This window comes from Sminthopsis crassicaudata, chromosome 4, assembly GCF_048593235.1.
Source record: "Sminthopsis crassicaudata isolate SCR6 chromosome 4, ASM4859323v1, whole genome shotgun sequence".
Classification (NCBI taxonomy): domain Eukaryota; kingdom Metazoa; phylum Chordata; class Mammalia; order Dasyuromorphia; family Dasyuridae; genus Sminthopsis; species Sminthopsis crassicaudata.
In genome coordinates this window covers 256,792,045-256,819,468 of record NC_133620.1, presented here as the reverse complement: position 1 = coordinate 256,819,468, position 27,424 = coordinate 256,792,045, and positions in this window count along the sequence as shown.

Genomic DNA, 27,424 nt, shown 5'->3' with positions numbered 1-27,424 from the left:
ACTGATCTGGGACCCTCTTTCCAATATCAACACAACCTATATCTCTTGCATATACTACAAAAACTCTACTCCTGATTGAGCCTGAAGCCTGAGGCCCTGTTTCTTTGAGCATTACATTAAGTTGAGTAATCATACCCAGAATGCCTTATTTAAAGACTGTTAACATAGAATAAATTCTCTAATTGCATGTTTCAGCATTATGTCTTCAGCTTTATTTTGTTCAACATTTTTTTCTACTGATTTTGAGAAAGTCATAGAAGACATTAATTATCTAGTCTATCACCAGTATTTGTTAATTAAGCATGTGCCAGACATTTCACCAGGTGTTTAGAATTTATATACAAAAGAGATGGTCTCTTCTCTTAAGGAGCTTGCATTATACATACATATCCATATTATTTAAGATAATGTTAGAAAGGCTAATTAGTAAATGAAATTTCAAAATAATCTTGACAGGTCATAGTGTTAGGACTGACTAATAATATGAAATTCTGTAGAAATAAACATATAGTCCTGCTTTCAGGGTAAACCATACACATATAAGGACAGAATTGAAAAGATCTGCTTAATATTATGAGTGTTCAGCATTCTGTTCATCATATGCTACCTTTAATATAATTTTAGTTTCCATTAGGTATAATTTTCTGTCTAGAGCAAAGGAAATCAACCCTTTGCGCTGCTCATTGAGCAGACTTAAATCTAGAGTAGAATATGATATTCTAGATACCACAATTAAAGAGGGGCATTTACACTCTAGAGAAGTCCTAGATGAAGGCAGTGTTGAGGTATGAGAATGTGTCAATTCCTGAGACCCTCAGGCTATCTATAGGCTTTGGGAGTGCCACAAACCATTCTGGCTGTGAAAAAACAATCTGTTGGTCAGTAAGCCATAGAATTCAATGATGGGAAAAATAGCACTACCCTACTCCTAGCACTTCTCAACTGTACCTCTAAGCTATAAAATTAGCATTTCAACCTAATCTTTGCTTCTCTTTCCTACAAAGTTATCTTCTTGTTTCTGTCTCTGCTAAATTCCCTTGGAACTTTAGCCTGCTTCAAATGGCATCACAATTATAATAAATCTTTGCCCCTTAGCTTGGAGATTGAGTGTGCAAATTCTTTTTCCAAACCCATGACACTGACTTGGAGATCCTCATATTATTGAGGTGTCTTCAGCTGCAACAGTAGCAAGAATAAAACATGGTTTAAGACATATGTTTAGCTTGGAAAAAAGAAAAGTAAAGAAATAACAGTCTTTAAATATTTGAAAGGTTGCTGTTGTAGGACAAATGTTCTATGAAGAGTAGAAAAAATGAGGACAAGTGGGAAGAATTTACAGAAAAGCAGTAGATTTTTACTCAATTTGGAGCTCTCTAAGAAATAAATAGAATAACCATTGATTAGAGGAAGGGGCCTAAATTGGGTAGTGAGTCCTCCATGGAGCAAAAGCTAAAAAAAAAAACCAAAACCATCCATTATTTCTCAGTGAAAATGATGTCTTGACTTGTGTGTGAATTGGATTTAAGTGAGGCAGACTTGTAGGGATAATATTGAAGAAATTTAAGAACTGCTTTATTAGGTTTAATGGTGTAATGTTGAGCATTCTTTCCAAATCTAAAATTCTATGAATCTCAAAATATTTAGAATCTCTTCAATAGCTTTCATGTACCTCTCCAGCACACTTTAATTAAACCTGATTTTCTTTGTGCACTAACAACTCAAGATAAATAAAAAGCTATTTTTTATTTTATTTTTTCCTATTTTGTTTAATTACTAGTTTTTCCACAGGGTTATTTTCTACAATTTGCATTTCAAATGGTGCACTATTCAATTCCATTATGAGTTGTAAATAGGCTTTTGTGAGCTACCCTGGGAACTTAAAAACCATTTAATGCATTGTTTCATTGGGGAAAGGAGATCCAAGTTCCAGCTAACTAACCTGCAAGCCAATTTCCAAACACAATCCTTTTGAAAAGGTGAGGTCTGCCTTTGTAAATCATTGAAAAAACACTTTTTCAACATATTACTTTTCCTCCTTTCATTAAAGAAAATCAGAAGACTTTAAGCTGGAAGTAGTCTTATAAGTCAACTTTGTTGTTCAGTCATTTCAGTAATGTCCAACTCTAGTGACCCCATTTGGAATTTTCTTGGCAAAGAAAATGGAATAATTTTCCATTTCTTTCTCTGGCTTGTTTTTGAGATGAGAAACTGAGGCAAATGGGGTTAAGTGACCTGCCTAAGGTCACATGGTAAGTGTCTGAATTAAGAAGGGACTCCAAAACTCTAAAACTCCTTGAAGGAGAAAATCTCCTTCAACTCTGCCTCAGTCAAGGAGTTCTAGAGTTTTGGGGTCCCTTCTTCATGAGGACAGATTTGAATTCAGGAAGATGAGTTTTTCTTACTTCAAGCCTGGCGCTCTATCCACTGTGCCATCTAATTGCCACATGAAAACTAATTCAACTTTTCACTTCACAATTGAGGTTAGACAGGTTAAGAGACTTGTGGAAGATCACACAGGAAATGAGTTAACAGTCAAGAGAGGTCCTTTGCATCTAGAGTATGAGTCTAGCAGAATTATAGAGGAAATTTAACCTCAGGGGTTTGATATGAGTTGGAATCCCAAACACATAAATACAACCCTCTTTTCACATTCTTTGAACTAATATAATATAATAACTAATATAATAAAGAATTATTATTTTATTAGTGAAAACTAATTCAACTTTTCACTTCACAATTGAGGTTAGACAGGTTAAGAGACTTGTGGAAGATCACACAGGAAATGAGTTAACAGTCAAGAGAGGTCCTTTGCATCTAGAGCCACTTCACTTACCAAGATTTCTTGATATCTCTCATACTTTAAAAAAAATAATTTTATACATCAAAGAGTAATAAAATTAAATGTTAATGTTTTCATGATACTGATAAAGTTCTGGATCACTGAGTTGGCAGTGAAAACATGAAGTACTAATAAGATTATTCCATAAAATAAGCAGGAGAGGAGTCTTAGTGGGGATCAATTCAACCTTATCGTCTTACTCTCTGTGGAGGTTTTGGGTGACCCCATCTTGCTGTGTCCAATCAGAAATCCAACAGAATTATTTGACTTTGGGGAAGGCAGTCCTGCAAGAGAGGATAATGCAAATGTACCCTAATTGTGTCTTCTTCACATTAATCCCAGCTGCCACATACTTGCTCTATCTCCTCATTTGAAATGTGGGCAAATTAAAATACTAAAGGAGGAGCTAAGGCAGCACAATCCCACCTTTTCATGATTATGTGATCCATCAAAAATCTTTGGTCTTATGTGAAAGCAGTTTACTCTTGTTTATAAAAGCCATGCTTGATTTGAATCCTGGATAAACTCAGCAATGGGCCCATCATGGGTTTTACCTTTGTTAATAAACTCCTTTACATTTTTTTTTATTTATTTAAAATTTCCTCCAGTTACATTCAAAACAATTTTTTTTACATTTGTTTTTAAGACTTTTGTGTTCTATTCTTACTCACAATTAAGAAACTACCTGTGAAGTTATGAAAAACATTTCCATTAAGGTCAAGTTGTGAAAGAAAACATAGATCTCCCACCCTAATGAAAATGAAAACTCTCAAGAAAAATTAAGTTAAAAAGAAAGAGAGAGAAAGACAGAAAAAGGGAGTATGCTTCAATCTGCATTCAGACACAATTAGTTCCTTCTCTAGGCATGGATATGATTATTTCATCATAAGTCCTTCAGAGTAGTCATGCATGATTGTACTACTGAGAATTGTAAAATTATTACAGTTGTCATCTCAGAACATTGCCATTACTTTGCATATAGTACATTTTATTTTGTTCATGGAGGACTTTCTAGGTATTTTCTTTTCTGAGAGCATCCTGCTCATCATTTCCCAGAGAATGACAATATTCCATCACAAACACAGTTTATTGAGCCATTCCCCAATTGATGGGCATCTCCTCAATTTCTTTCTTTTTTTTTTTCCCTGAGAAGAGAGCTGCTATGAATATTTTTGTACATGTAGTCATTTTTCTTTTTGATTCAGTTTCCTCTGTGTTTGAGAAATAAGACATCAGAGAAGTATTTTTTACAATTACTATTGCTAACTGTATTTCCTCCCATTTATTCTCTCTCTCTTCTTTCACTAAGTCCTTCCTCAAAAGGGTTTTGCTACTAAGTACTCTTTCTCCCAGTATGTCCTCTCTTATATCATCCTTCCTCCCTTTCCATATCCCAGTTCTCTCCTATTTTCCTGCAGGGTCAGATAGATTTAAATATCCCAATTGAGTATGTATGAATAAACTCCTTTTTAACTTATTCTTCCTGAATTTTGCTTCTTTAATTAAGGCAAAGGCCTGAACACAGAATTTTCCTTTTAACAGTTTATTTAGTACAATCATGTAAAATAGACTCAAATATAATGAGATGCTAGAGTATTTGATGTCCACAAAGAAAATTATCCTCATTTAAAGAACAGAATTTTAAAGAGATGTTACCATACCCAAAATTCAGGTTTCCCAAATTAATTGAAACAACAAAAAAAAATTAAAGCATAGAGAACAGAGAACATAATCATTTGGGAGCATGATAAAGTTCTTCATATTATCCTTATTGTTCTTTTTGCTCCTTATATTGTCTTAAGTATGTTTTCAGTGAACCTTGGGAAAATAAGAGTTTACATCTGAATAATTTAATTCAATTATAAAAAGCAGTTATTTTATCCATTTATGTAATAGAATATTAAATATAAAAGACCAGTACCAGGATAATGACTTGTTCCCAGACACATCTGAACCACACTGAAAGACAAATAGAGATGATAATGATAATAACAATAATTTGCATTTATGTGAGTTTGTAAACTTGTATATATTTACTTATTTGATCCTACAACAACAAAGACTTGGAAAGATGAATTGATTTACTAAAGGGTCTACTAAATGGTAGAATCAGTATTCAAACCCGTTTCCTCATTTTAGTTTTGATGTCCTTCATTTGATTTTTGTTTAATAATTCCTACCATCCTCCTCTCTTTAAAAAATTGGTATAGAGAAATAGCAATCAATCTTATTTGGGACATTTAAAAAGAGATACCACATCAATATGATGTAAATTCTTTACCTGGAAAAGGTGTGCTTAATGGAACACTATTTCCTATCATCAAACAGCTAATCAAATCATATTTCACAGGAGAAATAAAATGACAAAAATTATTTGGTAACAAATAATTTGGATATTTGAAAAATGGCCTTTGATGTAATGGATTCTTCTAGATATACATCTAGATTATGATACATAATATATAGCTATTTGCATATGATCTCCAATACTCTGGCTGGTTTTGTCCCTAGATGGATTTTTTTTATTGTCAATTAAAATGTGACATTGTGTTACTGACTTGGATCAGAGAGTGATGTTGGTGCTGGTGGTGGGGTGTGTGTGTGTGTGTGTGTGTATTCACCTGTGGATGATAGTATAATATATAATAACCCCTTAAGCACAAGAGGAAATCCACTTGCATTAAACTGAGTGGATACAGAGAAGTTAGGGCTTTTCTTTCTTTTATTGATATGTCTATCCATTCTATCTTGAAACTGACCCAATTACTTTGGTCTTCTCTACAATAACATAACAAAAGTATAGACAGCACCCTTTATTGGTGAAACTTGGATTGTTTTCCTAGTAATATAAAGGGCTTCCTCTTTAGAAAAGACAGGTCTGAGTGAGTGTTTGTGTGTGATTAACTGAGAGATTGTTTTTTACTTGGTTTGATTGTATATACCCATTACTAGATCATCTAAGAAGTGAAAGGGTTAATCTCTAAGATCACTTCAAGCTTTAACAGATTGTATGATATGATATAGTTTTCCTTGACTTTTATTCAGTCTGGATTTCACATCTTTTCCCACTTCCCCCTTCCTTTTCCTTTGTGTTCATTTTGCCTGTCAAATTTAGGCAAATCTATTGGGCCAGATCTATGGCAGATTTTATGTCTTATGCAGTGTTTGATCTATGTTTATTTTTGTTATCACGATGATTATTACTACTACTGTCATATAATTTTAATGTCAAATATATATTGCTCAGTAAAACTAATCAGTTTTATGACACTTCAGCTTGGGAAGCTAGAATATAATACAGTAGAAAAATCTATAAATAATACAACTATCTAGACTGGGACAGGCAAACCCATAATGATCACAAATATGTGTTGGTAATGAAGCAGGACTAGCTTTATATGGAGATGGAGGAGAAAATTGCTTAGGTGGTATTATTACAAGGAGATAATGGGCACACCTGATAGTCTTTTCTCTATCTTTCAAATCATATCATAGGATTTCAGAGACAGAAAGAAGTCTTAAATGTGATACAATCATGTCATTTTACAGACAAGTACATTGTAGATGCAAGGTCATAGCCCTTAAATTAAAATTTCCAACTCAGATGCTATTAATTGGTCCTTCCCCCACTTAATACCTAGCTTTTCTTGGGTAATTCTTTCTGTCTTCCCCACGTCTCAGTTGTCTCATCTGAAAATTTAGAGGAGTAAATTAAATCAACATGGAGAATCTTTCTTGCTCTAGATATAATTTCCTGTATAAGGTCACATAGTAAGTTAACAGGAAAATTAGACCTAGAGTATAAGATTCTTGTTGACTCTAAGAGTTATGCTCTTTTGACTAGATTAATCCTGTAGTTATTGCCAAATGCCTGCAATTCCACTGTCACAGCTTCAATTCTTTAGGAAAAGGTTATAATCTTTGTCTAGATATTAATAACTAGCATATATATAATTCTTAAAGCTTGCAAAGTACTTTACAAACATTTTGTTTGTTCCTTACAATTAACCCTGGGAGATAATGATGGGGGTGAACTCTGAAACTGTGTCCCCTTTAATCTGTAAAAGAAGGGGATTCAGGATCTCAGGCTCTCCCTGGGAAAAGAAAACCTTTCTCAGGCAATACCCTTCCCAAGTCAAGTGGTCTCTTTCAGTTGGAGATCTTGGCCTAATAGTCCTATTGAGTGGCTTGAAACTCCAAGTAAGTAATCTCTTTTCAACTGGAAATCTAGGCCTGGAGAATTGAAGCCCAAGACTCAGAAGGCTAATAAAAGACAACTCTGAACCCTGAATATTTTCAGAAGTCCTAAATAGGATTATGATTGCCAAGGAAGCTGCCTTGGCAAAGTTGCGTGCCAGGACTTTTGCCTACTGTAGGGATATTCTCTTCTCAATGTTAACCTTTGTCGCCTTCCTGACAGGCTAAGAAATCTGTCTTCCTAGCAAAGCTGACTTCTCATTGACAAATTCCTAATGAGGAGTTTTGTCCACTAAGAAAGCTTCCTTCTTAGTGAACAATAAAATTCCCTTTTTTTGCCATACAGATTTCAGGTTTGCGAATTCTTTTGCATTGGACTTGCACCTACCAGAGAGGATTCCCCACCCCAATTGTCATATCTCTTCACTACCACTAATCTCATCATTTGCTCCTCATCAATAAGAGCTGGTAATTATTCTCAGTTTGCATAAGGAGAAACTAAGGCTGGCAGTAATTAATGACTTTCCTAAGGTAACACAGCTAGTAAACATTGGAGGATAGATTTGAATCCAGGTCTTCCTGATCCTAAATCTAGCATTCTATCTATTTTTCCACTCTACTAAGCATAGATTATGTCTTCCCTGTATCATTGCTGTAAATTAAAGCAATAAATAATTTTATAAATGCCTTGAAAATAAGTGTAAGAAGTATATATTTAAATATAAGAATATCTTTGATAAGTAAGGACCAAGTTGAACTAGGACTTAGTTAAAATAACACTAGAAAAGACACACCAGTTTTCCATGAAGGAAAATCAGTATTCAGCTTCATTCAATATTAAATTATTATGAAGAGCACATTATGAGTTGTGTTCCTTGTACTTGTATTCCCAGCTCCTAGCTGAATGACATATAATAGCCCCTTAATAAGTTTGTTGATTGATTAATGGAGTAGTTATTATTTCATATTATAATAAAACTTTATGATTATCATAGTCAAGATCTGGCCTTGTGTGTCCCTCCTTTCCTAGCTTTCTTTAATCAGATTTGCTTCCTTATTTGTTTTTGCCAGTGAATACAGGATAATTAATCTTTCAAATAGGTTCATTATCAATAGGATGTGCATTGGAAATTCCTTAGTTGGAAAAGACAATTGCTTTGAGATTAAGCTATTTTTTTCTAATGCTGTCATTTTTTGTCCCTCTTTGTTGGTTTTTTTTTTTTTTTTTTTTTTTTTTTTTTTCCTATCACGGCCTTTTGGGTCCTTCTAGTCTCAGCCTGAATTAGTTAACCACTTGTCTTGTTCTGCCATATAAGGTCCTTCTGATTCTTATGAGTCTGCCTATTTCCTGACTTACTTCATTACTCTGACTTTGCATAACTGGGTATATTTGAAAATCTGACCCTCTCTTTGACCAATGATACTAAATAGAGACTATTAGCAAGATTCTGAAGTAATTTTTACCCCCAAATTGGCTCAAAGGCTTTTTTACCTGCACTTTTCCTGCCATCTGCCCCAGTATTTACTTGCAGACATCTCCTTAACTTTGCTGTTACTGTCCTTGGGGTAGTTCTTGAATTAATAATCTAAAGATCTCTCTGGTTTATGGTGATATTATAATAGATACATGTTACTTCTGTTTTAGGTTTATGTTAGGAACCAATAACTACTTCTTAGTTGGAAGCTAAAATTTATATTTTTAGTTTCTTAATTTATTTTTTGAGTCACATCACTGATTTGCCACTGAAGTTTGCTTCTGATAACTCCTTATGGAATGTAAGTGACTGAGTTCTCAAAAGCAATGCCAGTGAATATTAGGTCTGGTATGTTCTACCAGGTTGGAAAATTTTCAGTTATAATACTGGTGATGATTCATATTCATATCATCTGTCCAGAGAAAATCATCTCCAGAAGAACTACAAAGCGATATATTTTAGAGGTATAAATGCTAAACAATAAAAGACTGATAATTTGTGCCAGGGAATACCCTTACCAGCAAAATTGTATATATTTGAAATATTAGAAGTGAGAATTATTGAAAGTTATCATTATGACTTATCTAGGTGATTTTGTACAATGGTTTTAAATAAAATCTATTTAGAATTTATGTCAGATGGGCAGCTAGGTGGTACAATGGATAGAGCATCAGCCCTGAAGTCAGGGGGACCTGAATTCAAATGTGGTATCAGACACTTAACACTTCCCAGCTGTGTGACCCTGGGCAAGTCACTTAACCCCAATTGCCTCAGCAAGAAAAAGAAAAAAGAATCTATGACAGAGACCAATAACATTAATGGGTACTAAAAAGTAAAGTTTGACAACAATGATACACCAGATAGCCCCTTGTATTTCATTCAGTAATGGAGTTGGTGAAAACTGATCATGATTAAAGGAACTATACTTAAATTACTGAAATATTTGAACCTTTTACTTATCTTAATTTCTACGGTTTGCTTCTTTGCTCTCTTTGTTCCTTGACTGAGTGCCAGAGCAATAACCATTCCCTGAAAAAGTGAACAACCTTCTTCTACTGGCATTTCCATGGCACTTCCATAAATCAGCAAGGGAAGGAACCTAGGAGAGCTGTAAATCAGCATCCTGGCCTCCATCTTCCCCTCATTATACCATATTCCTTAGCATTTCAAGGCTATATTTGTTCCCTAAAAGAATTCTTACAAATGAAAGCTATTTTAAAGGATTAATTTTACTTTCCAGAAGCCTTTATACATATATTAAATATTTTTTAAAAAATATTTGTGTAATGATTTATTTATACATTTATCCATTTGTCCAATTACTTATTATTTATCTATGTATCAATCATCTATCTTATCAGATACATACTGCCAGTGTGACAATGGGCAAGTCTCAACCTTTCAATGCCCGAAGCAATCTCTTTGATTGATTGCAGATGATTAGTGAGATCTGTAGGATTCTACACCCGTAGTTTTCAAAAGCAATGAAATCACCCATCTGGAAGAAAAAAAAAAAAGTAGAAGAAACAGAAGAAGCATGTTAACTATTTATTTATTTGTATAAGTGAATGTGTGTTATAAATGCATAAGCTTTCTTGCCATCTGCCTGCTATAGCTGCCTTGCTTCTTTTCAATAGTATCAGCACCATCTACAATACTGGACTAGAAATTTATTATATAAGCTACCAATTCTTGAGATGCTAATATACTCGTTTTTGGACTCTTAACCTGGAATCTAGATATCTTGACTGGTAACTGAGGGAGTGGAAAATAGTACACTTAGCCTAATATATCTAATTTGCTTCGGATTCCAGAGCAAATTTGACCTTTATATCCCATCTAGCCCTGTACTCAGATTATTTCTCCCTCTTCTTTCTGGCTGCACATGTTCTTCCTTCTCTCTGTCTCTCTTCCCTGCTTTTTGCTTCTTGTTCTGGGAAAAGCAATCAATATTATTATTAATAGGCAAGGAAATACTATTTGAGTGACCCCATAATCATCTTATCATTCTGCTTTCTCTCCAGACCAAAATTATGTCCCTGACTATGAAATCCTCTTTATATAGTCTCCTTAACAGAATGTAAGGTGCTTAAAAGCAAAATTTTGCCCTCCTTTCTATTTCCCTCTCTTTCCACTCTCCCTCTTTTGTAATCAGAATACTTAAAACAGTCGATGGCATATAATAAACATTTTATAGATGCTCTTTAATTAATTTCCATATATGCAACACAAATTATTATTTATATGTGAACCTAAACATATATATGCATATGTACACATGCATATATACATTTCTATGTACATAATTATATATACATCTGTTATATACATATATGTGTGTATATAAATATATATATATGTATATAAAACAAATGTAATTTTCTCATCATAATCTGGCAATAGGTCCTTCAAATTATGAAAAATGCTTTAATGTTTTATAATGCTTTGTAAATAGGAGAATGAAATATATACATAGTTATTCATGTGATACTATAGCATTTGAAGTTTCAAATGATCTAGATTATGAAAGGCAAAGTAAATAAGATGATGTTTCTTCCATTGACACATAAATGCAAAAATTTAGATTTGACCAAAAATAAAATCCTTAGCTCACAAATCCTAAGTACAGTACAACAGACCTTCAGAACTCCTACAAACCTGTCTCTACATTATTAAGATTACATGGCTGATTCAAGTGAACATCTTGTTTAAATAAATGTAGACAGTGGAGTATGTGTCATTTTCTAGTAGAACATACATTCTTTGATTGTTGAGGCTCTTTCTTTTTTGTTTCTTAATCACAACTGTTCTTGGCAACACCTTGCACATAATATGCTCCTAAAATATTTTGTAAAAATTTTTATTTTTAACCACAGTTTTCTTTTAGTCTTTGAACCAGTGCTAAGTTTGGTGATTATTTCACTTGAAGAGCTAGTGAGAAATGATTTAATTCAGTGGAGCAATAAATCTATATACCAGCAATAAATTTAACCTCACATAATCATTTGAGAAATTTATCATTTTTACTTAAAGACTTTAGAGAGATTAACACAAAATCAACTGACTTATAAATGTCTGAAAAGAAAGTTTAGGTTATGGCAAGTATAACTGCTTTATATTTCCATGTATCTTAATCAAATACCAAGTGTAAAGTTCAAAGATATAAATGACAATTTTGAAGGAGCAGCCTTTAAGTACAATGGGTTACTTATATTTCAAAAGCAGATATCAGAGGAAATAACTTTAGGAAGGTTCATAAATATATATCAAAAAATGAATAACATTTTTAAAATTAAGAAATATAAATTTATCTACTAAGTGAGAAATAATTATTAATTCCTAATATATGTTTAAAATAGAAGTGTCAGGGATCTTTGAGCCTATCACTATGAACCAGCAGAATTTTTAGATTATGTGACAGTAGCATGACTATGGACAGTAGCCTCAAAGTGCAAGTTAAAAAAGATTAAAACTAAACATGTAAATGGAATTATAGCTTAGATTAAGTAATAACTAGAACAAGAAAGTTCAAGTCTTTCTTTTTCATATTTGTGGAAAAAACATTGCATAATGAAGGAAAATTCTCTCCCATACATAGAAACATTTGAAATTTTAGGTTTTGGAAATAAGAATCTTTGAGGAAAACAGATCAGTAGTGAACATATAGAATCAGATTAGAGGCAGGAATATGAAAGGCATTCCCAATTAACTGAGGCCATTATGGGGCTGTCATCTACAATAAGAATCAGGTGAGTATGGCACAGTGGCAAGGGTACTAGATTTAGCAACTTTTAGGACCATCTCCTCATCAGTATCTTTATCTAGTACTTGGTAAAACCAAGAGGCAGCAACATAAAAATTGCAAAAAATAAAAATGTTGCTTGAAAAGGAAGGAATTGCCTTTACTTCAAGCATTTAAAAAATTGTCAATCTTTAGTACCATAAAGAGAAATGGAGATTTCTAAAAACCACTGATCATTTTGTATTTATTTTTATTCTTGTTCCATTTGTGTTCAAATGAACATGAATGATCACTGATCTAGTTATTGTGTCTGCTTTTATTGTATTTACTCCCAAAGGTAAGACTCTTCAGTAAAACTTTTATCTTTAGGTAGTAGTCTTCTTTGCAATGGATTAAACAATTATTAAGTTCCCAAGTGTGGAAGATGAACTAGAAGATCCATCATATCTTTTCTATTTCCTTGAATAGAAAGTATTGATATTGAATTTCAGTGGAAGAAGAATAAAGGAATCCCTTGGATTCCTCAGAGAGTCTCTGATAAATAATAATTGCTTAAAAATACCCATTGGTTGATTAATTTGATTGCTATGAAATGATAGAAGAGGTCAATTATTAAAAAAATTCCTCCCATGGGTTCTTAATTTTTTATTCTTTTGTGTATATTTCACAATCCATTTTGGCAATCTAGTGAAATCTCAATAATTTTTTAAATTAATAAGATGCATAAATTTACAAAGGAAACCTATATCAAAATATTTCTCCATCCAAATTCCTATAATCCCTTAAATATATCCATGATCACCCTTTGGTAGGGGGAAGATATGTAAATTTCAAGGTAAAGACCCCTTCTCTTTCTGTTATGGTTTGTTAAACATGTTATTGGAGCACCAATTATCCCCAATAGATGAACTATTGTATTTATTTTATTTTATTTTTATTTTTATTTTTTTTCCCCTGAGGCTGGGATTAAGTGACTTGCCCAGGGTCACACAGCTAGGAAGTGTTAAGTGTCTGAGACCAGCTTTGAACTCCGGTCCTCCTGAATTCAGGGCTGGTGCTCTATCCACTGCGCCACCTAGATGCCCCCTGTTGTATTTATTTTAAAATAATATTATTTATTCTAAGTTCACTGCTATGTAATCAGAGTTTCACATCATCTTGAACTCTGAAAAAGCTGAAACATTCTAGCATTTAATAAAGAATTGGACTTATCTTGATTGGTAAGAGTCATTTAAATAGCCACAACACAAAATTAGCCACTGTGAGATTTTTCTGCCTTTCAGAATTTTACTTCATGAATCAATTGTGTTAAACGACATTAATAAGTTACATTTTTTAAAAGAGGCAGTTCCAATTGATTTTTAAGCCAGCTAGCTGATACTAAATTTTTGACTAGTTCAAATGACATAGATATTTTCTTAATCTAAAATGATTTATTCTCTAATATTTTTGTTCCAGGGAAACATTGGTACTTGGGAACTGACAACAGTTGTATTTATTTTTTATGAACCTCTTGAGAAAATATCACCTTTGTTGTAAGCAAACATAACACTTATGGCACTCGGGTACTTGCTTCTTGCTGTTCCACGTAGTTTGTTGTTTTCCCTCTGGCCCTTGAGTGATATGACAAAGGATAGCTTGTTTTTGGCTTTAAACAGGAATCCAGAAACTTGATTATAAGGCATGTTAGGTATTATAATGAAAAAAAATGACACTTGATCCTTTAGGATTTTCATAGTTCATTTTTAATTTTAAACACAGCCTTTCTGACTCTAGGAACTGAAAACTGAAAAGGGTATTATTAGTTATTACAATGTTGTTGCTCTAGGAGCATAGTACAAAGTGCAGTGGACTAGATGTCAGAGGATCTGGAACCTTGGTGAAATTATTTTTCTCATGGCTCAAGTTATTTTTTAATCTATAAAATGATACATTTAAGCTAGATCAGAGGTTCTTAACATTTTAGTGTTACTAACTACTCAGCATTCTGGTAAAATCTATGGACTTCTCAGAATAATGTTTTAAATTCATAAAAACATTTAAAGAATTACAAAGTAATCAGATTATTTTGATAAGTGGGAAATTTAATCAAAATATTTTTAAAAAAATTCATGGACCACAGGTCAAGAATTTCTGGACAATATAGACCTCTCAGAGCCCTTGTAGCTCTATCTTTTATTATTCTAAGTCCCAGAACAATTCTTATTAGAGTGATGCCTTCCTTTACTTGCTGTTTAAAATTCCAATGTAATTACACCCAGTATCACTATATGTATTTCTCAATTCAAAGTTTTGTTCATGTCAGTCACTTGCCTTAATATCTGACTAATAATACTTTTTTAATTATTATTGACAAAAACAATACCAACAAGAATAATGCTCTTTGAAAATTTAAGCCACCATCCATATTGTATTGGTGAAGGAAAATAGTAAAATAAATGAATATTGTAAAGGGTGATGTATAGTGGGAACTCTGTGTACACTAACACCACTATGGTAGCTACAAAGTCCTGGGAGGACCCTAAAATGTTGAGGAATTGGGCTTTATTTGATATAGCACCCCAGTCTGTATGACTTAATAATTCTCAATAGTGACTTATTTAAAACTAGCCTGGTAATCAGCTTGAGTAAACATCAGAGTGAATGAATGATCAAAGGATGTGGATATTTTGATGAACCTTTAATCTCACTAGTTTCATCTCTTCTTCCACCCATGCCTCCTTACCTGATGCAATTTTCATCTATGTCCTGCCAAAAATCCTATACAGATAATCCACTGATGCATTGAAGGCCTTCTTTTGGTTCTTCAATGTCTCAATCTCTTAATGTAGCCCTCAGGTAGTCCATCTATTTTCTCTCCTTCTTGCTACCAGATTCAGTCTTCCTCTTCTTTTTTGGAAGACATGACCACAATAATGTCATCTTGGTTATCCCCTTTTCAATTACAGTTGATAATATATGTGGCTACCTGCTCATTACCATGCATATTTCCATTCCACTTAGGATCATTTCCATTTTTGATTTTTAAGTAATGTTTCATGATTTGTAGTCATACCGTACCATGAAAAACTTGTTGACATACTATTCTTCTTATTTTAGTAATAAATCTTAGTGGATTTCTGCTAACAACATGATGTAAAAACTGAAAAATTCAATTTTCTTCCCAAAGAATGTTAAACTGGGAAGAGTATTATGAATGTTCTACTCCTGAACTTGAGAAAGAAGAAAACTGAGGCCCAAAGAGAAACAAGAAGGCCACAGTATTTCTCTTCCTTTTAAAAAATGGTATTTTTCCTTATTATATGGCAAAGCAATTTTTAGCATTCATTTTAAAAAGATTTTGAACTCTAAATTTTTCTTCTTCCCTCTGTCCCTTCCCCTCTTTTGAAAAGGTTAGGCAATTTGATATAGGTTATACCAGCAATATGTATAATGTATTTCCATATTAGTCGCAGTTGTGAAAGAAAAAAAACATCAAAAAGAAAAAAATGCAAAAAAAGAATAAAGTAAGTTAAAAATATGCTTCAATCTGCATTCAAAATCTATCAATTTTTTATCTGGATATGGAAATCATATTTTTCTCTATGAATCTTTGTACTTGTCTTGCACTATTGTGTTGCAGAGAAGAGCTAAATCATTCATAATTGGTCATCGTACAATATTGCTGATACTGTGAATGTTTTCATGGTTCAGTTCAATTTACTTTGCATCAGTTGAAACAAGTCATTACATGTTTTTCTGAAATCTGCCTGTTCATCTTATTGCACAATACTGTTCCATTACATTCATATACATGGCTTGTGCAGTGACCATCATCCCCTCAATTTCCAGTATTTTCCCACCAATAATAGGGATGTATAAATATTGTTGTATAAAAAGTTCTTTTCTCTTATTATGACATAAAGACTGAGTAGTTCTATTTAGGGATCAAAAGGCATGCACAGTTTGCTCTTTGGGCATAGTTCCAAATTGCTCTGCAGAATGGGTAGATTAGTTCACAACTGCACCAAGAGTAGATTAGTATCCCAATTTTCTTACATCTCCTCTAACATCGTCATTGTTTTTTTTTGTCATGTTAATAAATATGATAAATGTAAATTGTTATAAACTGCATTTCTCTAATCAAAAGTAATTTAGAGAACTTCTTCAAATACTGATAGCTCTCATTTTTTCATCTGAAAACTGCTTGCATGCATCACCTCCCCCATCTGTCTTCTCTTCTTTTAGTACCTCCCTCTTGCCTTTACTTAATCTCCTTCCTTCTTACTTCCTTGTCAGGTAATATAGATTTCTATATTCAATTTATTGTGTCCATTATTCTCCCTTTGAGCAATATTGATAGAGTGAGGTTCAATCCATCATCCCCCCCCTCTCATATTCCTCTCCTCTGTAAAAGTTCTTTCACATCTTTTCATGTGTAATAGTTTATCCTATTCAACATCTCTTCCTTCTGTACCTGGTGCACCTTTTGTACATCTTTTTCATCCCTTAATTATTTTTTATTCCAGTCACTCAAATTCACTTTATACCAGTAATCTTTGTTTATATCTAGTCCTCCTAGCTATACAATTAGTAATGTAATTTTTAAGAATTATAAGTGTCAAGCTAAGATGACAGAGTAAAAACAGGGACTCACCTGAGCTTTCTCACAAAATCTCTCCAAACATCTTTAAATATTGACTAAACAAATTCTAGAGGGGCAGAACCCACAAAAATGTAAAGAAACAATGGTCGAGCTCAAAACAACTTAAAAGGTCAGCAGGAAGGATCTGTCTAACAGCGTGAGAGTGGAGCATAATATGAGTGGAGCATATGAGGCTATGAAAGCACAGCTCCTGCCCTAGCAAACCAGGAGTAGACTGAGTCAATGATAGCAGTGGCAGATTTCCAGAACTCTCAGCCCACAGATGATAAGGATGAACAACTAGTCAGAAGGAAATTATATGGGTCTCCCTGTTAGCACTGAAGATGGATTGCTACTTTATATTCAGATCAGGGCACAGTGCCAAGATGGGGAGGAACCCCATCACACCAGAATAGTGAAAAGGGGACCTTGCTCACATAAAAGAATGTTTGTGGTCACTCATAGACCAAACCATAGGTCATAAGAGAAATAAACACCTGTCCTTGAATCATAACACCTTGGAAGAACTGAAAACTTACAGGTTCTTGAAAGAATTTCTGAAAAGAACTACACAAAAATCCTTGAAGCTTCACACAGTGCCCCCTTCACCCTAAAATCAGAGTTCTACTTTAAACAAAAAATGAAAAGTTAATTAATGGGAAAATGAGCAAACAGCAGAAAACAATTCTGATCATAAAAAGTTACTATGGTGACAAGATGAAAACACACATTCAAAAGAAGATAAAAAATCAGAGTTCCTACATCCAAAGTCTCCAAGAAAAAGACACATCATAGAAGAGTTCAAAAAGGATTCTGAAAATCAAGCAAGAGAGATAGAGGAAAAATTGAGAAAAAAATGAGAATAATGCAAGAAAACCATGAAAAATGAGTCAGCTGTGTGGTTAAAGAGAACACACACACAAATTCTGAAGAAAATATCACCATAAAAAAAATAGGCTAGACCAGATGGCAAAGGAGATACAAAAATCCAATGAGAGAAGAATGTCTTAAAAAGCAGAATTAGACAAATGGAAAAAGAAGGTACAAAAATTCACTAAATAAAAGAATTCCTTAAAAATTGGAAATGAGCAAATGAAAGTAAATTATTTTATGAGAATTCAAGAAACAAGGAAACAAAATGAAAATAATGAAAAATAGAATTGATGAGGAGTAAACTGAGGTTCTAAACTGAGATAGGTCAGTTCCTTTCCTCCTGGGTCTGATTATCTCTCTCCTTCCCAAAGTAACCAAAGGGCGGGTTCAGTAATGAATGAATTCTCTACTCAATGCTGTATGGAAATAAAGTCTTTATTGATAGTAAAGGGATAGACAGGTATTTGGCCTCCAGGAAGACCAAACTGCCTGCAAGGGGACTCCAGTTGGCGGGCACTAGGCTGGTATGAACCGAGTGCCAAGATTCCATTTTTCAACCTTCCTTTTATACATAACTAGGGTCATCAAAATAATGTTTGCACAGAGATGTTATCCAAGAGGTTCCAGAGATATTTGTAAATACAACAGGAATTCTCTGTTGTTGTAAAGACAGGAATTCTCTGTTGTTATCTCCTTCTGCCTCTCCCAAAAAGGAATTTCCTGCTGGTATTTGGCCTATCTGAGCAGATCATTAGAATGGGGGCTGGGTACAGCCTAAACTAGCTCAGATACAGATCTTGTAAATCAAAGGTCAGTCCCAAAGGAAGTTGGAAATCAGACAAGGAATCTCAAAGGGGCTATTGCCCCCATCAGAAGAGAATGTGAAATATCTCATTGGAAAATAACTGACCTGGAAAATAGATTTAGGAAAGGCCATTTAAAATTATTGAACTACCTGAAAGCCATGACCAAAAAAGATATTAGACATCATCTTTTAAGAAATAATCAAAGAAAACCGACCTGATATTCTGGAATTAGAGAGTAAAATGAAATTGGAAAGAATTCACCAATCACCTCTTGAAAGAAATCCTCAAATAAAAACTCAGGAATATTATAATCAAATTCCAGAGTTCCAAGGCCAAGGAGAAATATTGCAAACATTCTGAAAAAAATAATTCAAATATCATGGAATCATAAATCGTAATAACAAGATTTAGCAGCTTTAAAGCTTTAGCATTAAAGATTGGACAGTCTGAATATGATAACTTGGAGGGCAAAGGAATGAATCAGCTACCCAGCAAAACTGTCTAAAATCCTTAAAGAAGAAAATGGACATTCAATGAAAAACAATACTTTTCAGTATTTCTCATGAAAAGAACAAAGTTGAATAGAAATTTTAACTTCCAAATACATTACTCAAGAGAAGCATAAAAAAAGTAAATAGAAAAGGGGAAGCATAAGGAACTTGATAATGTTAAACTGTTTACATTACTACAAGAGAAAAGGATGCTGGCAACCAAAAACTTTCTCATTATTAGGGTAATTTGGAGTATATATAGACAGAGGGTAGCAGAGGTGTAAATTGAATATAAAAGGGAGATATCTAAAAAAATTAAAGGGTGAGAGATTAATGCCTTAAAGGAAAAGGGGAAAAACAGAATGGGGTAAAGAATCTCACAAAAAAGAGACAAGAAAAAGTTTTTACAGTGGAGGGAAAGAGGGAAGAGATTTGGGAGAGTAATTGGACCTTATTCTCATCAGAAGTGTCTCAATGAGTGAATAACAAATATGTTCAGTTGGGTACTTAAAACTATCTTACTCTATATGAAAGCAGGAAGGAAAGAAGATAAGAAAGGAAGATGATGGTAGAAAGGAGGGTAGATTGGGAGAGGGGGTAAAATCAGAAGAAAAAATTCTGAGGGAGAGATAGGGTGAAAGGAAAGAGAAAATAAAATAACTAAGTAGGAAAATAGAAGGGAGGGATACTAGATAGCAATAGTAATTGTAAAAAAAATTAGAAGCAAATTTATCTGATAAATTTATTTCTTAGACATATTTCTTTAGACATTATTTCTTAGACATATAGAGAATTAAGTCAAATTAAAAAATAAAAGTCATTCTCTAATTGATAAATGACCAAAAGATAATGAACAGTTTTGGGGTGAAATGAAACAAACTATAAGTATATGAAAAAATGCCTTAACTCACTATTAGTTGGAGAAATGAAATTTTAAACAATTATGAGGTACTAACTAATACCCATTATATTGGCTAATAGGAAAAAAAGGAAAATAAAAAATGATGGAGAAGATGTGGGCAAAGTGAGACGTTAATGCATTTTTGGTAGAGTTGTGAACTGATCCAACCATTCTATAAATCAATTTGGAACTACACAATACTATTACTAGATATATATCCCTAAAGAAATAAAAGAAAACCCAAAAAAGGAAAAGTACCTATTTGAATAAAAATATTTGGAGCTATTATTTTTCAGGGACAAAGAATTGGAAAATGAGGGAATGCCTATCAATTGGGGGAAAACTAAATAAATTATGCGATGTGATTATGATGTTAATGTTTTTGTGTTATAAAAAATGATAAGCAGAATATTCTCAGAAAAACCTGGAGCTGATACAAAATGAAATGTACTATTGCAAAATAATATCAATATCGTAAGATTATTAGCTGAGAATGTTTTAGCTATTAGCAAAAAAGTGAACCAAGACAAGTCTGAAGGACTTATGATGAAAAATGCTATTCATGCACAGAGGAAGAACTGATGGTATATGAATACAGATTTTTATTTTGCTTATTTTGGAGCTTTTTTTGGGGAGGCAGAAGGGGAATTATGTTTTCTTTTTACAACTTGACTATTATGGAAATGTTTTGTATGACTAAACATGCATAACCAGCATGGAGTGGGGAAAGAGGAAAGGAGAGAACTCGGAACTCAAAATTTTGTTTTATTTTATTTTTCCAAATACATGTAAAAGTGGTTTTCATCATTCACCTTTGTGAAACCCTGTATTCCAAATTTTACTTTCTTTTCTTCTCCCTCCCTCTTCCAGAAGTCAGTAAGAAATCCAATATAGGTTTAGCATATGCAAGTCTTCTAAACATATTTCCATATTCATCATGCTTCATATTAAAAAAAAAATCAGATCAAGTGGGGAAACACATGAGAACAAATAAAAAAGAAAGCAAACAAACAACAAAAAAGGTGAAAATACTTATGCTTTAATCCATGTTCTGTCTCCATAGTTCTCTCTCTGAATGTGGATGGTACTTTCTATCACAAGTCTATTGGAATTACCTTGAACCACCTAATTGTTGAAAAGAGCCAAATCCATCACAGTTGGTTATCACATAATCTTATTACTGAGTACAATGTTCTCTTGTTTTTGCTAGCTTTACTTAGTATCAGTTCATGTAAATCTTTCCAAGTTTTTCTGAAATTCACCTGCTTATCTTTTCTCTCTTTTTTTTTCTTTTTCTTTTCAAAATATATAGCTTTCAACATTCACTCTTACAAAACTTTGTTTCAATTTTTTTCTCTCTTCCTTTTCCCCACTCCCTCCCTTAGACAGCAAATAATCCAATATATGTTAAACATGTGCAATTCTTTTATATATATTTCCATAATTATCATGCTGCACAAGAAAAATCAGATCAAAAAAGAAGAAAATGAGACAGAAAACAGAAAGCAAGCAAACAACAAGAAAAAAGATAAAAATACTGTGTTGTGATCCTCATTCAACTGCCACAGTTCTCTTTCTGGATGCAGATGGCTTTCTGCATCCCAAGTCTATTGGAATTGGCCTGAATCACCTCATTGTTGAAAAGCTGCTCATCATTTATTGGAGAATAATAATACTGAATTGTATTCATATACCATAATTTATTCAATCATTTTCCAGCTGATGGGTATCCACTCAATTTCCAGTTCCTTGCCACTATAAAAAGGGCTGCTACAAACATTGTTGTACATGTCAGTTCTTTTCTCTCTGTGTGGAATAGAGAGATAAGGTGAAGAACTTACAGGAATGTATGAATTTTTTGAAAGATGTTGTACAGGTCTTCCTCTTGATTATGACTTTCATGAAGTTCAGTGATTCTGATAATGTTTCTCCTGGATCTGTTTTCCAGGTCAGTTGCTTGTATTTTACATTTCTATTTTTTTTCATTCTTTTGAATTTATTTGACTGATTGTTGAGGTCAGATAGAATCAGTAGCTTCTGTATTTTCATTATTTCTGTTTTTCCCCTATGACCTGTATAATATGTGCAGGCCCATATTTACTTGAGCCTTGGTCAGCTATAAACATATTTACTTAACCTGAGCTACTGACATTTATTGGTATTTGACATTTATCGATATTTAGTCTATTAGCTTGACCACTATGTGCTTGATTAAACCTGCAGGCCTGATTTTCTGTTTCCTAGAAATCAGGTAATTTTGGGGAAACAAAAACCTTCCATTCCAATCTCTCCGAATGGCAACAACCAATTAGATGCCTACCCTTCCCTTTCTCAATGCTCTCTTACTGTGATGTAATCTCTTGTGTAAAAGCTGTGTATCTTTACTACTTCTTTAGCCCTTCTACCACGAGCTTTCTCTTTCTTATCTTGTGATGGGATGGCTCATCCTCTGGAGGTTTTAAAAAACAACCTTTCTGCTTTCTATTTTGAGTGATCTCTGAGTAGTCATTTTGGGTAAAGGTCTTCTACATTGCTCACATCTCTTTTATGATCTCTTTGGGATACACACCAAGTAGAGTCACTGTTGGATCAAAGGATATGCACAGTTTTATAGTTGCTTTCAGCATCTGGAACTCAAAGCTTTAAAAATGAACACTAAAATTTGTTTTTTTTTCTAATGTGGAAATAGGGAAAATAAAATGCTAAAGTAATTTTATAAAATAAAAGAATTCCAAATTATTTTTTCCCATGTAGAAATTTTAATATTTTAACTCTTTTGAATCTCTTATGTTTTTCCCCCTTTCCCTCTGTTCATGCTTTATTTGGGTCTTGATATTGAAGATCTAATTTTGGTTTAATTTTGATCTTTTCTGTTTGAAAGCTTGAAAACCTTCTATTTAATTGAATGACAATTTTTTCCCTTGGTGTATGATGTTGAATGTTTCTGGGTAAGTGATTATTATTTGTAGTCCTAACTCATTTACCTTTCAGAATATCATCTCCATTCTTTTAATGTTGTAGCTACTAAGTCCTGTGTAATCTTGATTGTGTTTCCCTAATATTTGAATTGTTTCCTTCCGGACATTTGCAGTATTTTTTCCTTGACCTGATAGTTCTGACATTTTGACATAATGTTCCTTGGAGTTTTTATTTTGGGATTTCCTTCCTGAGGTGATTGGTGGATTCTTTGCATATCTATTTTCCAGTTTGATTCCAGGATATCAGGACAGTTTTCCTTAATAATTTTTTGAAAAATGTTGTACAGGTCTTCCTCTTGATTATGACTTTCATGAAGTTCAGTGATTCTGATAATGTTTCTCCTGGATCTGTTTTCCAGGTCGGTTGCTTATTTCCTGAGGTATTTTACATTTCTATTTTTTTTTCATTCTTTTGAATTTATTTGACTGATTGTTGAGGTCTGATAGAATCAGTAGCTTCTACTTTCCCAATTCTAACTTTTAAAGTGTTGTTTTCTTCAATTATCTTTTGTGCTTTTTTTCTATTTGTTCAATTGTACTTTTTAAGAAGGTGTTTTCTTCATTGTATTTTTATTTCCTTTTTTTCTAGTTTTTAAGCAATTGTTTTCTATTTCCAAGCCATTGACTCTTTTTTCATGATTCTCTTGTATCACTCTCATTTTTTCCCAATTTTTCTTCTCCCTTTCTTATGATTTCAAGTGCCCTTTTTGAATTTTTCCATGAGTTTTTTTGTGGGCTTGAGTCCATTTCCCATTTATCTTTGGGGTTTTTCCCCTAAATATTTTGATATTGCATTGATAGTGTTGTTGATATTGTGTTTTGATCTTCCCTGTCACCATAATAACTTTCTATAATCAGATTTTTTTTGGTTCATCTTTTTTTGGCTTTTCCCTTTCCTTTAAATTTGAGCTCTGCTCCAAAGTTAGCAGGGACATTGTTTTAGGTTTCTTATACCAGGAGCTGCAGGTTCTGTTTACCTGGTGCTGCACCCCAATGCTGACATTGTTTTTTGATGCTGTGTGGAAGGAGTCAGGTTAGATGTGGTTGGTGTTGGTAAAAGCCACAGGAATCTGGCAGTTTACCTAGTGTTGAGTGGTGCTGTCTAGTGTGTGTTAAGACAGGTGAAGTATTTCTGCATTTCCCCAGGAATACACTGAGGCATGTGACAGTCTGGCTGCTGGCGTATATCTATTGGCTTAAGTGCCCAGAGGGTTGACATCTACCTATTTGCCTAGCACTATGCTGAAGCATGTAGTTGTTCTCAGAATCAGAATCTGTCCATTCCCATATCTATGCTGAGGCATACAGGTCCTGATGTTGACATTTGCCTACTTCACTTCACTGAATCTTAGCTTCTCCCATTAGTTTGCTAAAGTGGAGCTTGCTGGTGTCCTGCTAGGATGCTTCCTGTCCTTGGGTGTGCTCACCTTTTACCTGAGTGAGACAGAACTTTTCTGCTGATCTTCCAAGTTTCTTGAGCTCAAAGATTGTTTTACCTCATCATTTTCCTGGTTCTGCTGTTCCAGGATTTGTGTGGGGTGCTATTTTATGGTTATTTGAAGGTAACTATATGAGAGTTACAGCAATTTCCTCCTTATCTTGTCATCTTGAAGACTTCCATTTCCACTGTACTTCTTAATGACAATACCCCAAGTAGAACCAAAGTCTCTTGCTTCCTAATCCAGGCCACTTGCACTATATTGTTCAAATTTCCTTTCCACAACTTGTCAAACAAATTTCTACATCTTAGTCTTTCCATGACCCAAGCACCAGTAGGAATACCAGGAATCATCAAAGAGTCTTAATTATCAGTAAGTGATACTTGTAAAATGTTTAGTGATCCTGAGATCAAAGCACTTTATATATGCAGAAACTTAACAACAGATAAGTGAATGAGCATACACGTTGGGGTTTAATTGTACAGACTCATCATTTGCCTTTTTTCTCCCTTTTTGTGAGGGCTCTGAAGATGTAGACAACATAGTCATGGAAGTTGAGATTTATAAAGAAAATCAATTTTGGGGAAAATGTTTCCCTTGTCTTTTGTTTTCTTTTCTGCATAAAAGGATTTTCAGAGATTTTATAGATGAAAGGCTAAAATTAGACAGCAGGTCCTTTGAGCTTTTTGCCTTTCTTTCAGCCAAAATCATTTAGCAGGTTTTATATGAAAAAAGGAAAAATAATCTCATAACAATAAGATAGTTGTGGTAAAAAAAGCATTAAATCAAGTTTCCCATTAAGGAATTCCAAATTCAATTAAATAACACCATGGAGAGATTTGTATAGCAATCAGACAATCCTTAAATTAGAAACAAAAGACAGTTTGATGCATAGTTATCACTTGTTTAATTAGATATGACACCATTTGGAAATAAGTTTCTCCTATTATATCTAGATCTGGACCCAGAATACCTGTGTTTTATGCCAGCTCTTTTATTTAGTATGGAATACTCACTGACCTTCTCTGAACACCAGTTTCCTCAAGAAAATATGCATAATAATCTCTTTGCACCACTTAATTCAAAGACTAAATTAGGCCTTTGAGCCACTGGTTCCAGATTTGGCTTGGAATAAGCATTTTGATACTATAAAAGTGCTGATTTATACTTTTACTGAGAACCATTAAAGAATAGAAGAATCAAGAATATACAATGGAAAATCAGATGGAATTGCTTTGTCTCTTTCTGTCCCCCATAGAAAGACACATCCAAATAAGAGTAGCTTATATGACGGGAACATAGGAGTTGTAATTTCCCCCTCACCTTCATTGTTTTTATTGTCAAAATTAGAATGTTGTGTTTGCCCTGAGTTCTTTCAGACCAATTTCAAAATAAGATCTATGTGACTTAGGCTTACACATATCACTTCTGCCTTTATTTTCCTTCTCTGACCCTTTTAAATCCTTGCTCTGACTTACACTTCTGGTACATTTCCTAATTTTAGATCAATAAGTGTGGATCTGGTCTTAGTTGGGTTTATAGAAGAATTTAGCCATAGTGCACTAAATGATACCTCAATAGTTAATTGATAATCATTAAGACCAGAATTTCCTCCAGTAGTATAGAATTTAAACTTTAGCTCATTAGCCACTCATACTTTCTCTTCTATGTGACTTCCATATTTTCTCATAAACGTCTTTTTTTTTTTTAACCCCCCTGAGGCTGGGGTTAAGTGACTTGCCCAGGGTCACACAGCTAGAAAGTGTTAAGTGTCTGAGACCAGATTTGAACTCGGGTTCTCCTGAATTCAAGGCTGGTTCTCTATCCACTGTGCCACCTAGCCGCCCCCCAAACAAACTTCTAATAATTTGGAGCCTTTCTCTAAATCTTTTTAGTATAACATAGGTACCACTATAGCAAATAAACTTAAAATCTACTATTGATCATGTTCTTTATTTTAAAAATATCACCACTGCTTCCTTTTATATGTCATTTAAAAATCATAAAATCACCATTTTTTTTTGCTATTTTTTCCAGTTTGTTAGATGTAAGATAAAATTTCAAATTATCTTAGTTTAAATTTCTTTTATTGTTAGTAATTTGGAACAATCTTTTTTATATGACTACTAATAATTCACAAATCTTCTAGAAACAAAATGTTTATATCTTTTGACTAGCCACTAATTAAGGAATAACTCTTGATCTTAGATATTAAGTGTTCGTTTACTAGACTAGAAGTGTAATTTTATTTGCTCTCTTAAATATTGTTTTTGCATGGATTGTGATTGGGTTCTATTTAACTTGTGATCACTTTACTGTTTCTTGGGGGCAGGATGATTACAAATTCCACGTCCAAAGTTTGACCCCCTTTCCACTTAATTCTAGTTTCACAATGGATATACAGAGCAAATAGGAAAAAAAACATTTTTCATATCATAGTAAAATAGAAATCAAAGAAGTTATATAAAGGAGAATATATGCCAGATAATACAGAATGAAGAAACTATTTCATTAGGAATGAGATAAGTTAGATTAACAAAGAGAAAATATCCTTGGTCTCACTTGAGGAAAATGAATCAGTCTCCAGAGCAGCAAGCTGGGGTAGACACATAATGGAAATTGTCTGTTTTTCTCATGTTTTCTCTAGTGGGATTGGCTTCTTCCAGCTTCTCTATTGAAGCTGAAGACTGATTTGTATAGTATACAAGAAGAGGACTCTGGGTGAGTTCTGAAGGGATTCCTGAAGTGGGGACTGGCTGAGAACTGAAGCTCTTAACCTCTCACCAACTTCATTCCCCCCTCCCCCTTGCCATCAGGACAGAGCCTTCATCTTTTCATCTCTACCAATAGAGGAGATCTGTATCAGTGGATTTTGGGAAAGGAGTTGCATTCAGTTGAAATTATTAGTCTGGAGTACCAGCCCTCAAGTCAGGAGGACATGATTTCAAATCTGGCTTCAGACACTTAACAGTTCCTAGCTGTGTAAGTCATTTAACCTCAATTGCCTCAGGAAGAAAAAAATTAGTTTGTACCACCTTAGTAAATGGAAAAAGAAAGCA